The following is a 14845-nucleotide window of genomic DNA, read 5'->3' on the forward strand; positions in this document are numbered from 1 at the left end:
AAGCGTAGCTTTGCAAACGCGATTAGATTGCATTAGCTACGAGACTGAAATTAAATCTCGAGTCGGAATTGTATTTAATTTTCTTCGGGAAGTTCAATGCCGGAATCGAAAATTAGACGATTGAATAGGGATTCCTAGTTGATTTTAGACGTCCCTCTTCCTGTAACTCCCACCGAACTTGCATTGGGCGTTGTTCGTAGGCTTGTCGTGCGGCAAACCGTTTCGCAAGAGCTTATTTGCATTTCCTCTAACTGCGGTTCGCATAAGACGCATCAAAGGAATATTGACTACTATCTATTAGGTCAGATTTTTTCACTATTTTCTGCTTCTCGTAGGATTGTAATGTTACAGTACCGGTAACACGAAGCTTGATCTACGGCAAATAATAAAATATCTTTGAGATTAAAAAATATAAAGATTTGAAAATTAGGACATTTGAAAGTTTGTACTTACTCGACTGAATTGCTATTAAGTGACGTTTAAAAATTTTAATCACAAGGTTGAAAGTAATATAGTTAGTAATTCTAACGAACACCTATCCTCAGATAGATTGGTATACACACGCGAGTCGACCGTATTCTCCGGAAATGAAAACAACTATATCCCTGGAACCTGGAACACGTGATTTTCCGCATATCCATTAAAGCAACATCGGTCAGTGACTCGTCTACGGTGCAGTCGCTAGACTCAATTAATGACCACGTTCTGGTCGTAAATATAGAAAAGGCAGCGAGATATTTTAGTTTGTTGGCTAACTGGGCTGAGGTTGGATCAATGTTTCTGTGGATTTCATTTACCTCTTCCGGCCTCCTTATATTTTCTGAATTCTTACAATTTCCGAGATACCAGTTCATAGCAAATTGATTCTTATTATGGCGTAGGATATAGTAAATCTTATTGTCTAAAAATACAGGAAAAGATTTCATTTTAGATGATTATTTCATTAAAAGATTATTATTTTTTTTAACATTTTATTCAAGCGTTTCTTAAGACATTTGTTCAAAGAGATGTCAGGTTATAAAAAATTGAATCAACCTTCCCAAAGCTCCTTAACCTCTTGTTATTTTTGATAAATCAATAGCATTACGCAATATATACCGTGTGATTTCCCTAGACGATCTAGTAGCACTCTTCTTTACAACCTTCTTTCAAAACGAGAAACAAGAAGAGGATTTACCAAATATCATTGTCATCGAAGCGCAGAGACGCTCCGGTGATTCTTATCTCCATTCATCTCTCCGAGTGAAACTATTTGACGTCGCCTTGAATAGGCTCAGACAGTTTTGTCGGGGGTCCGTGTCGTCGCCTGTAGCCAGCTCGCACGATCGTGAATGGAAAGACTCGTATAAAATCAAAGGGCCGACAGACTCTTCCTGCTTAGACGAGATCAATGAGATCTCGTTCAATAGAGAAGTTACCTTCTCGACCGCCGGCGCCGTATTACCCTTCAAAGTCACCGGAAAGTCATATAAGCCAACCGATGCAGCCTAACCTTTATCCACAGATAAAATAGGTTTCTCTTATTCCATCTGAATTTCTAAAGAAACCAAGACTTGATTTCAGTCTGGTTAAAAGCTTCGCTCGATTAAAGCTGTTTTTCAAGCAATAACCTACTTTGTGAATTTCATGCACGCGAATCCAAGTATGTATGCGGCAGAAATGAAGCTTTCGTGCATGTCTAATTGTAAGTTGATGCGAAACAATGCGCATGCGCCGAAATCCCACTACTTTGCGGACCCACATTGTGCCTTTTATTAAGGCGCCTTGTTTGTTTACTCTTCTCGAGCTAATTCTTCACTATTATTATCTACATTATTTTCACTGGCTAACAACTGGTTGGTCTGCAATTGACTAACCAATACAAATTTTTCGTTACGTGCATATATTCGAAAGAATTCGAAATTAAATTATCATGTATTACGGGCAGTTACGATAGAGTGACACAAAGCAATCTGTGTTTGAATGCCTCCACTCGTGGACAATATCGATATAACCTAAATGCGATAAATCGCGAACGTTTGATTCGACTCATGGGAAATTTACGCGTTTTTGAATCGTCCCGAGTCGCACGCGAAATGCAGGTCAGAGAACCGTCTAATATTTATTGTTGAGATCGTGGGCTTGATCTTAATGGCGCGGCGGCACGCGATTCTTTACCAACTATGCTCCTTAACTCCAGCTCTCGACCTTCTTCCCTATTCAACTAGCTCGAGCAGTGAAATTGACTCTGCATGCCTGTGATTTTGGCAGGGAATGGGAGTCGAGTTCGTAGTGAATGCACATTGTGTATACGTGTTTTAGGTGGTTTGTGTGAGTTTGTTGCGGAGATTCGAGACATTTATTTAACCTCTTTATCATATTCGAGCCTGTGCGATATAACCATATCTTAAATGTAATAAGTTTTATTTTTTATTGCAAAGTTCTTGAAATATATAATGCACACAATAAGTGTATAATATTTTATAAATTATATTTAAGAAGTTTGGGATAGTTTAAAGATGAAATAAATTGCTTTTTAAATTTAATCTCTTACTTTCGACGAAATCAAGTTTCTCTGGAATTTGGTGGAGTTTAAGATTTGATATCGGTGTCGTAGGAGTTATGTGACACTTTAAGGTGGAATAAATCTAGCGAGGAGTTTAAGGTGCGGCAAAGGAGCGTGGAATGTTGCAATAGAAATTTATTGCAGTGTTAGTGCATTGGTAGATTGATCAAATTTACGTGTAGCGTGGGTAACCAATGGTAAATATTTTGCAATGTGTATAATTTCTCAGTAATCTGAGGCTTATAAAATCTATTGACAACTAATGGAAATTGTTGATTTAACAGATCAATTTTAAATTCCTCGTTAATCTAAATTTTTTTAATCCTATTTACAGCTAAACCTTACGACGAAAAATTAACGAAGTGGAATAAAAATGGCATTGTGATTCTTCTCGTCGTGTATCGGTGTCACATCAAATTTAAGAGACAGTTTTACTTGCGGATGCTGCGTGTTACGTTGGTGAAGTCGACGAAAGCGTAAAATAGGAGCTCGTCCGAAATACACTAACGCGGAAGGTTAAATTTAACGCAAAAGGCTGAGAAATTAGTTTAGAACTCGAAGTTTCATTGGTACGACGCACTTGAAACGCATTCAAAGAGGTCGGCGACCTCGAAAGGGGATGAACGCAACTGTTTCGTGGGAATTTCTTATTGTGGCTTATTTGGATGAAGCTGCTTTAAAATCAGCGCTGGATTCGTCTGTTTTTTGCCCGGAAATCATAAAATGTTTAGGCCAGGCGACTCCATGTACAGAAAATGTTATGTCCACTTTTTACGTCCGTAGAATTCAACTCTTTACTACTATGCACTTCTTCTCCAAAAAAATATCGCGTTTCAATATTAAAAAAAGTTTCAATAATATACTATCCATTAGAAGAATGATAACATGATAACCTTACAAATTATTAGTATTAACAAATTCTTATTGTCGTATAGAAATGCCAACTATTGCTTCGGTAAAACAAACAAAGGAATTTTACAGGTAAATTTTACAAATTACAAGTCATCTTATAACGCAAAATACGACGTGTAAAATTGTCTCAATTTATTAATAGTATTAATAAATTATTATGATAAAAGATGCAGGAATCTTAGCCTCATGAGAAATTGGAGATGAAAATGAGTGGGAAAAGATTAATCGAGGACACAATAGTATTATTCCAGGAAGTGCTAGTTCTTCCTAGATTCCGGTTACAATGTTCTTAACGCGTGGAAATTAGTCTTGACCAGGAAACATCTATAACGGCATGTATTTTCTGCCGTGATTGTAAATCTGTTTGGAACATGCGGTTTGTCCGTTAATCTAGGCGCTGTTGTTCAATTGAGTCAATATTATTTGTTGGTAGATTAGTGTGTGCAAGAGCGCTCTGTTCATTATTGACCAATTCGAGCACGTATTGGTAAATTTCACACCGGCAATTACGGTGAAATCGTTCGTGGTCGCTGGAAATTAGCAGTATCGTTTGCGGTCGTGAGCTGATTGACACTGCGTGAGCGGGGAATTATGTGAAGCAGCTTTGCTTTGTCGTTTCATGCATTTAATAGGTTTACGGCGGTGGACAGAGTTTGTAAAAAATGAAGACAAGGTAGAAAAAGATTATTTTTCATTTTTTACTATTAGATTATTTTCAAAGTGATCTTTTCAGTGAAATATGATTGACAAAAAATAAGATCTATAATTGAATCATTATAGAAAGTAGAATAATATTGATAATAAAGAAATAAAAATCAATTATAGAATAACATATAATAATAATAATAATAATAATAATAATAATAATAATAATAATAATAATAATAATAATAATAATAATAATAATAATAATAATAATAATAATAATAATAATAATAATAATAATAATAATAATAATAATAATAATAATAATAATAATAATAATAATAATAATAATAATAATAATAATAATAATAATAATAATAATAATAATAATAATAATAATAATAATAATAATAATAATAATAATAATAATAACAACAACAACAACAACAACAACAACAACAACAACAACAACAACAACAACAACAACAACAACAACAACAACAACAACAACAACAACAACAACAACAACAACAACAACAACAACAACAACAACAACAACAACAACAACAACAACAACAACAACAACAACAACAACAACAACAACAACAACAACAACAACAACAACAACAACAACAACAACAACAACAACAACAACAACAACAACAACAACAACAACAACAACAACAACAACAACAACAACAACAACAACAACAACAACAACAACAACAACAACAACAACAACAACAACAACAACAACAACAACAACAACAACAACAACAACAACAACAACAACAACAACAACAACAACAACAACAACAACAACAACAACAACAACAACAACAACAACAACAACAACAACAACAACAACAACAACAACAACAACAACAACAACAACAACAACAACAACAACAACAACAACAACAACAACAACAACAACAACAACAACAACAACAACAACAACAACAACAACAACAACAACAACAACAACAACAACAACAACAACAACAACAACAACAACAACAACAACAACAACAACAACAACAACAACAACAACAACAACAACAACAACAACAACAACAACAACAACAACAACAACAACAACAACAACAACAACAACAACAACAACAACAACAACAACAACAACAACAACAACAACAACAACAACAACAACAACAACAACAACAACAACAACAACAACAACAACAACAACAACAACAACAACAACAACAACAACAACAACAACAACAACAACAACAACAACAACAACAACAACAACAACAACAACAACAACAACAACAACAACAACAACAACAACAACAACAACAACAACAACAACAACAACAACAACAACAACAACAACAACAACAACAACAACAACAACAACAACAACAACAACAACAACAACAACAACAACAACAACAACAACAACAACAACAACAACAACAACAACAACAACAACAACAACAACAACAACAACAACAACAACAACAACAACAACAACAACAACAACAACAACAACAACAACAATAATGTGGATAGACTTTATGTTTACTTTTATATGTATAATGATACTGTTTGATCCTTGAATTAAAGTTAAGATTAACGTTGCGATTATGATTATCCTTTGTCTGACTAAATATATTTGAAGTATCAATTACAGTAGAATTTTTGAAAGATTCTTGGCTGTTAAACAAAAGACTGGTTCCTTTATATTTCGCTCAATTATCATAGAATCGTGAAACTGACTTTCACTTCAAATTTTGTCTGTTTCAGGAGTAACAAGTACCTGCAAAAATCATCCATCAGCCGGATATGTGCTGTCGGAGGGTTTTTCATTAGCATTCCCGTCTTTCTAACTGGTAAGAACCAATTCCTTCAATTCTGTCAACTTTAACCTTTTGAAAGATACTAGTACTTAAGTTATACGTTTAATTTTTCTTGAATTCAGGCATGAATCTAAAAGATACTGTGAACTATCTCTGAGTGTATGAAATCAGTTTAGAAATCCAATGGAAATAAAGTTAATTTTAACGCCGAATAGTCATTATTTTTCTTAGAAAAATAAAAAATGATCGTCTTTTAGGGAAGTTTTAACAGATTAATTTATAAAGAGCTGAAACAGAATATTCATGTCATGCATGAATACGGCTGGTTGATGGATCGAGATCTAATCTAAAGTTTACGTTGTGTCATGCTAGTTTACACAGCTATCATTCGCTCGATCGATCGTTAAGCTGTTGAACTCGATTCAAGACGGACATTTTGACTCTGTTCAGAAGAAAACTGCGTTTTAATAAATTTGACGGAATAGAAATTTTGATAGACTACAATGTTTTTTTAATTATATCATAAAATTTATTTATTTTTTTTTAATGTCATGTTAGAAACCTCAAATACTGTCCAAAACTTCGAACGTAATCGTTTTAGAAATTTGTAAATTACTTAACGACCAAAAATATTGAATTCTCTATTGTCTGAAGATAGATTCTCTATAATTTAAGTAATTTATTCGTCGAGAATTGATATATAAAGACTTAAATAATAAATTAATTGAAAAATAATTTGCAACTAGTATTGAAAATTTCAATTAAAAGCATATGTATATAGTTTACGCTTCGAGAATTATATGTATTGAGAATATATATTTGCGCTGATTCTTTGTCCCGCTTGTTATGGCATACGTGTTATAATGATCCTCTAACAATGCTTTCAGATATGATATTGTATATATGCATCCAGTTTCATTCGACGCCGGTAATCGTTGCGTCGGTTTTCATAGGCCTTGGCATCGTGTTTTGTGGATGCGCAATGGTCCATAACGTCTTCGTGTGGCAGAGGGTAAGAACATATCGCTATTAAAAAAGAAAACGAACACGTTCAAACACGTCTAAATCATCTTTTATGTGTATTTCACCCGGAAATCATTTTATCGTAAAATTTTGTTTTTCAGAGTTACCATAATTTATCTGGTAGAGTTCATAAAAATTTTTCTGAAATCAATTGCAAGCTTTTAGGAAACCAGGATTTTTCACATTTTTAAGAAGCGTTATAATTATATTGCTGACCTTTATACGTTCGTGCGAAATTGAAAGGTACGCAAATGGCGCAAAATGCATAAAATGCGCTAAAATATACGTATATAAGAAAACAAATCTCGATTAAAATTTTATTTCTTTCATTATGTTCGTAAAACTACAAACTTGTATAAAAATACGCATTCTAGTTATAAGTGTTAAAACATTCGATCTAGTCCTTATCACATTCATGAAAACCTCCATTTAACCATTCGTTGTATCAACAAACATTCATATGCAAAACTTACCACCTACCACATCCTCCGCGTATTAATATAATCCCCTTTTATAAATTATACACTTTAGAGTGGACTGGTTGGGTCAGAGTGATATAAGCTTACAAGTTCTCGAGGAGTTCTACCGAAGTTACATTTACGTTTGCATAATTTCACCGAAAAAGATACTCTGTAGAATGACAGGTTCGTTTGTTTATGTGATCCGCGATCGCAACTATTTCAAGGGGATTTTATAAATAACCATACACACGATATTCAGTGTATTTTCGTATTCTCGTTTATTTTTGGGAGATTTGTAAAACTGTTGAACAAAATAATTGAGTAACGATTATATTTGCTGAGAAAAAGTCTTTTTCTCTGTACCCCTCCTTCTACTTCAAGCATGTAGTATTGACAATAAGATTGACAATGGCTGAAAGTAATCCAAAAGAGTTTTCACCATGGTTATCGGTAACGAAAAAGATTTGAATCATCTTTAATACTTATTCGTAACTAGAATCATTTCAACTAAAATGTAAATTCTTATATTATAACTTTTTTAATTTGTTATGGCCCCTGACTACAACCTAACCTATCATTCTTATTTCGTAGGAGAAGACGAATGCCGTGAAGGCGTTGCAGCAGCAGCTGCAACAGCACCAGAACCAGCACCAGCTACAACAGCAACAACAACTACATGGCCCGTTAACCATCCACCATGCTGGCTGCCCAACGAAAGTCGGGCCCGTGACGAACTAACTAAATACCAGCCACGCAACGCACGGCCGAGCTGCACAGTACCAACACTATCATCACCATCATCATCATCGACACGTGTCAATGTCTCCACCGCCCTTGTTGCTCTCATCGCCAGCTCCGATCGCGGCGACGCACAATCATCTGAACGTGAGCGGACACAGAAACGTGGTTACGCCACCGGATACACCAGCAGATAGATCGCCACCGAGTCCTGGAAATAAGCTAAATAGATCGCAGCATTTGCCACGGGAAGCAACCGGCAGCGTCAGTCCTGGTCTTCCGGCTGCCACATTGGATCTAAGTAGCGCAGCAACCACCAATAGTCCGCATGAATTGTCCACGTTAGTTTAGAAATTTGGTCCGAACATTATATCTTCACATAGGATTGGAGATTAATAGTTGATAGTTAATTTACACATCCATCTTTTTATTTGTAAATTGGGTCGTGGTTTAGAGTTGGTTTGTAAAAATTCGGTCCTAATTGTTAAATGATGAATATTGATTAAGAATAATAGGCATTGATGTACCAATCTTTTTTTAACTTATATACTTGAGCACACGCATTGGAGATTTCACTTTTATTCAGTGAAACAGCAACTTCATTACTCGCTTATTCAATACGGCAATTGCATATATTTCATGGACATTTTAACAATGTTTTGAATAATTTCTAACGGTACAATTGTGATGAAGTGAAAAAAATCGTGATAAGAAACAGAGAGAAAAGTTGCTCGTTAATGAATATTGACCAGAAATAAAGTAATTTCTAAAGAATATCCCGAAGACGTCGTAGATATTACGAAAGGAATGATTAATTTATACCCGCGTGTATCTTGCCATTACCATACTATTATTATTATTATTAATATTGTTAGTAGTACTCGATTACATTATTATTAATGTAATATCGTGATATAATGTGTTTACAAAGAGTGGACAATAGAGATGTTAATCAGACAGAAAAAGACGATTGTTATTCAACCTGAACTATTCACGCCAAACGTACAGAAAACAGCGCAATCCACACTCTCTCGGCAACGCCACTCGCAACCTCTGTCTCCGCTCAGCTCGCACTCGGCTCCTCGACTCGCACTCTGCTTTTCGACTAACTCTCTGGTCGTTGCCGCATTCTGTTGTCTTTTTCCTAGGCACACCGCACACGTGTTCTGCAGGCGCTCGTGGCCAGGGTCACGTAGGTCTTTTCCACGAAACTATGCACTTGAAAAGACCGATGACACATTGATGGGCCCGACGACGCCTCGGCTCTCGCGACATTGTTCATAGTTCGCCCGATATTTCTTAGGCCTTTCGTCCACGATACTACACTCGGCCATCCTGCAATAACATCTGCCCTCAGATGTTGCCTTCTATCTCGCTGTCATCAGATGCGTCACTTTCGGCGTTTAGGACCCAAGGTTTCATAAAATCGAGGTGTGTGCGGGTCCTTCCTTCGGTACTGCTTCGCACGCTTTCTTCTTTTCTTGTAACTTCGACGATTCTCCTCTTGAGTTGCGGCGATCTTCTTCTTCGCGTCCTCACGTAGCTCGCGACGTTGTTCTTCAAACCTCGCGGCCCCCTCTTCGTCGATCAGCTTTCTAATCTTCGCCTCTTCCCTGACTTGCATTTCGACCCCGACCAGTAGCTGGAAAGGAGTCTTCCCTGTGCTTCTGTTTACGGTGGAATTCAGGTATTTCTGAACCTGGTCGACATGCTGCCCGTTCCCCCTCGGCGCCAGTCTTCGCGGTCTTCGCGCTACCGGTTTGTCGCTTTTCAGAACTATTTTCGCGGTTATCCCGACGTCTCTCTTCTTCTCCGGCCTATACCCTTTAATAATATCCCGAATGGCTTCACGATAATGCGGTTCCTGTACGTGTGTTAGGTCTGTTTCGTCAGTCTGTTCTACTACGTTAATTCTAAACACATCCGACACGTCTTTGTTAGTCTGTTCGTCAAGCCGCAAGAAAGTCACTTCGCCCCGTTTAACCCGTAACTCTACCTGATCCAGAAAATCAGTGCCTAACAACAGGCCGTGCTTCGTCAATATTTTGTTTGAAACAACGTGCAAAGTGATTGGCAGTTTACACCCATCAACCGTCATTACCTTAGTGAATTCACCCCAGGTCTCATTGCCAGCGGAACCAAAACCGTCGAACTTAAACTTGCATTTACCTAGCGGTGGTGACCCTAACCTCGCATACTCGTCTGATCGGATGAACGTGAGATCACTACCCGTATCCACTAATGCCACAAACCTACAGTCATCTATCGCCACTTCTTTCACATACTTCCCTTTTTCGGATCTTGACACTACGCAAGTCTCTTTCGGTCGTGCCGTACACCTCGCTGCAATATGTCCAAATCCGCTGCACTCGAAACACCTAACACCTTCTCCCCTCTCCGGACACTTAACACTTAGATGATCCTCACTATCGCAAATGAAGCATCTTCTTTTCTTCATTGCATCTACAGATTGACTGGGCTTCCCGTTCTTCTGGGCTTTAGCCGGCTTCACAATCGACTTTGCTCTGCGACTCTTCTGTTCTTCGTACATCACTAACCTCTTCCTCAACTCTTTGATTGACGTAGCGCCGTACAATATAGCCTTATTGTTCTCGTCGTCTATTATTCCGTCCACTATGTATTCCACCTTTGCTTCCTCCTCCATGTCCACATGGCTGGCTATTTCGAGCATGCGGTACATGTAGGCCAAACATGCTTCATCACTCTCCTTTTTTGTTTCTTCAAGTTTCTGATGTACTTGCCTACTGTTGACTTTCCTCGAAAATTCTTTCACTAGCCCCCTCTTCAACTCATGCCAAGTCCTGGCATGACACTCGAAGCTCGCGAATATTTTCGCTGATCCCTTCAGCAGCTTCCTGGCGTAGACTGCCTTCTGCCCATCCGACCACATGCACGTATCAGCGACTTCCTCGAACGACTCGAACCATCGTTCGACATTTTCACCTTTGTCGCCACTAAACGACTCTAATGCATCTTCGACGTCTCTAAAACTCAGTGTCGAACCAACGCATGCCCTTCGACAACATTCGTCACGGTCCTGATACACCCTTCGCGTATCTCTCTTGTATCCTCTTGCGTTTTTCTTGTCATCTTCATCCTCACTTTCGTCGTCGCTTTCTTCTTCCGACGATATGTCGTTACCATCCATGGCCGCTTGTAGCCGTGCGCGTAATTCTACTTTTCTTCCCGTCGTTTTTAAACCCAAACTAGCGAGGCGCTCCTTCAACTCCTTCGTATTCATTTTCTCAACATCTTCATCTTCGTTACAATCACGCTCAGCTCTCTGTACGTTTCCTAGATCTCGTTGACCGGTTAGCTCTTCACCGCCCGTCGATCCCTTAGGACACGATTGTCCAGCCCTACACGCCCGATTCAGCCTTGCAATCAGCACTGACCTCGCACCCGATATAGGGAGGTTCATTCGCGCGAGCTTACTCCTCAGCTCCTCCATCGTCGAACCCTCTTCACCCGACAATCGCTCGTCCCCGACGTTTGCCATTTTTCACACTACACAAACTTAAACCGTCGACGATATCGTCTTTTACTGCACCGCGCACCGGTAAATTCACAACTAGCTCGAATAGCTCTGTTAAACCGTTTCGTTTTCTGTCTTGTCCAATCCCGGCTGAGCCCCCAAAAATATGTAATATCGTGATATAATGTGTTTACAAAGAGTGGACAATAGAGATGTTAATCAGACTGAAAAAGACGATTGTTGTTCAACCTGAACTATTCACGCCAAACGTACAGAAAACAGCGCAATCCACACTCTCTCGGCAACGCCACTCGCAACCTCTGTCTCCGCTCAGCTCGCACTCGGCTCCTCGACTCGCACTCTGCTTTTCGACTAACTCTCTGGTCGTTGCCGCATTCTGTTGTCTTTTTCCTAGGCACACCGCACACGTGTTCTGCAGGCGCTCGTGGCCAGGGTCACGTAGGTCTTTTCCACGAAACTATGCACTTGAAAAGACCGATGACACATTGATGGGCCCGACGACGCCTCGGCTCTCGCGACATTGTTCATAGTTCGCCCGATATTTCTTAGGCCTTTCGTCCACGATACTACATTAATATTAATATTATTGCCTTATTATTATTAATGTTATGGAACCTCTAGTCCTAGGTTACTTTCGCTGCCACGAAAGGATAAGATTTTCGAATTTTTTACTATTACGTGTAATTCCAGTTTTCCTGTTGCGCATGCGCAGTAGAAAGAAAGTTAGCGGAACTCAAATCTCGAACTATAGAGAGTTGAAAAGTAGTAAAAGTAAAAAAGCACGAATAACATTTGTATTTGTGCTGGATTAAGTTTGATAATTGAAAATTGAGTTTGATGATAACATTTTTTTCGTATTCGCTTTGGTAAATATTAGTTTTATTTAAAATTGAACAAAGCATTTTATGTTTTTCAAATACGGTACATAATCGTAATATCGAATTTTGTAAACTGATAGTAAGAAACTCTATAATTCGAGACTGGAACTTTGATCAAGTTCACATTGAACGTAAACTGACTTAATTTTGTTATTTAAGCGTGTATACTATACGTGTTTGTTCCTTCTTCTCTTGTGCGCAGGCTATAGCTTAATTACTTCCAATAAACGCAGTTATATCGAATCAATGACCGATACAAATTTAGATATTAGGAATATTTAAACAAGAGATTAAAAACTAAAAAGTATTGTTTTTATACTGCATATGTGTTACGCCGGGCGACTCTCTGCCTGGCCCAGGTCACACACCGCGGGCCAGACGGACATCAGATGTCCGCTCTTCCGTACGGCGTACCCTCAATAGCCTTAAGCACCCGTCATAAACCCGAGTCACTTGCCTGCTAAGGTCCTTCAAACCAAACAAACATCTGTTTCCGAAGAATTTCTAAAGACTATGTCTACCACGGAGGGACAAGGGAAAGTTAGTTTTTCTCACGTACGCTGCAACTTTCCTCCCACTAACCACTTTCCCTCGAGGGCGGATAAGACCCTTCGTTTAACCAATTAACATTAAGCCTATTTCCCTCACTCTCTTAACTAACATCGGCACCAACAAATCCGATGGTCCCGTGCGCTAGACACACCCATCATTAGCTTTCCTCCGACACAGCATCGTCACTCAACTTCACTTCTTCTACATCGTTGGAAAAGTCAACTACTAAGTATACCGCTAATGCCCATCGGGGCAGTCTAAGCATAACGCGAAAGTCGGTCTCGGTATTGTCGAGCATACATTTCCTCTCCTAAATATCTTATAGTGCTACGTCCACTAATACACTAAATCTAATTATAAGAGCCCTGCTCTAACGTACATATATATCTTATCTTCGTGCAATAAGTGATTATCTATCTATCTATGCTCATCAGTGTAACCTAAGTGTTGGAAATATATAATTTATAATTCTGTGAATCACAGTGTTATACAACCTCAATCACCCCTATTATCTCAACGGAAATCAGGGGATCGATCAATTCGTGGTGTCGATTGTTATAATCGTAACGGGGATTTACGACCCCCGTTGACGTCTCTTCTAACGACTACGTCTCCCCGCGATTGGTCGAATAAACAATATGTACATATGCAATATGAACGACAGTTTGTGTAATAATATGTACCTCTCTTCTTAGTTTACTTTTGTATATTTTGCGACAGTTGATATTAATTTTATGAGGAACGTACTTACACTTTATCTTTGTAATTAAATGTGAAATGAAAGAAAAGAAATGACATGAGAAAAGGAAATTCGATGTATGAGTATATACGAATTGACGGAATTAAAATTTAACGCTATATTTAAATAGAAGACGTGAAATATCTTGTCATCTTAAAATAACTTGATCATTCCTATTCTTTTACATAAAAACACTTTTCGACTGTAACTTAAGAAACATGTCTGCTAACGTGAAACGTGCCAGAAAAAATTAACAACTTCCATTAAATTGGCAAATTTCTCATTAATATCGTAAAACTCGCGTTTACAAAGATCAGATCAATGTACATAATATACAAAACAAATGCAGAATATATAAATATAGCACATACGTTCTGAATTATATTCGAATTGGGCAGGGTAACCAAGTGAAAATATGTAAATTTCACGATGTGTAATGTACACTTTATCGAACTTGTAAGTAGTGTAGAAATAGAATATTTTACACGTAACAAAATATACAAACGACAATGCACAAGTTAAATTATTTGTTAGATCCATGTATAACAAGCATAGTACAAAAGTGTTTTAGCTTTATGTACTGGTAATTATGAGAAGTACCAACTTAATAGATGTATTTGGTATGTACCTAGTTAAGAAAACAATAAATTATTCTGAACAGATAAAGCGTTTAGTAGCTTGTGAAGTATGAATTTTCGAAAACGTAAGTATTTTATATCTAAGTAGTTAAGAAACGCGAGCAAGGGAAATCAAACAAAGGAACAAAGTTTTTTTGTTTAAAAATATTTAATTTGTTGTTCTATTATCCGAGGTTAGAAGCGATAATGTACAAAATCTGAATAAATAAGATTCTTCAATATTATTGAATTTTAATTCTAGGGTAAAGTAATATATCCGCATATTTTATTTATATACAATATGTATAAATAATGATGTGATTTGACTAATTTTGTTGAAAGAATATTTGTACTTTTTACGTAAAACTTCAGTCTTTTACAAACTTTCTTGT

At 37.4% G+C, this 14845-nt stretch overlaps 1 protein-coding gene and 2 long non-coding RNA genes across 4 annotated transcripts in view; 2 read left to right on the forward strand and 1 right to left on the reverse strand.

The window, feature by feature from the left end:
- Nucleotides 1-14845, forward strand: part of LOC126877231 (uncharacterized) — a 51604-nt gene that overhangs the window by 8927 nt on the left and 27832 nt on the right. The window lies entirely within an intron of this gene.
- The window catches only part of LOC126877229 (omega-amidase NIT2-A-like), a 45158-nt gene that overhangs the window by 6105 nt on the left and 24208 nt on the right, over nucleotides 1-14845 (reverse strand). The window lies entirely within an intron of this gene.
- On the forward strand, nucleotides 2533-6249 carry LOC126877235 (uncharacterized). Its single transcript, XR_007694862.1, has 4 exons — nucleotides 2533-2742; nucleotides 2880-3526; nucleotides 3625-4130; nucleotides 5876-6249. It is a non-coding gene; the product is annotated as an uncharacterized LOC126877235 (long non-coding RNA).

This window comes from Bombus huntii, unplaced genomic scaffold (assembly GCF_024542735.1).
Source record: "Bombus huntii isolate Logan2020A unplaced genomic scaffold, iyBomHunt1.1 ctg00000135.1, whole genome shotgun sequence".
NCBI classification, from domain to species: domain Eukaryota; kingdom Metazoa; phylum Arthropoda; class Insecta; order Hymenoptera; family Apidae; genus Bombus; species Bombus huntii.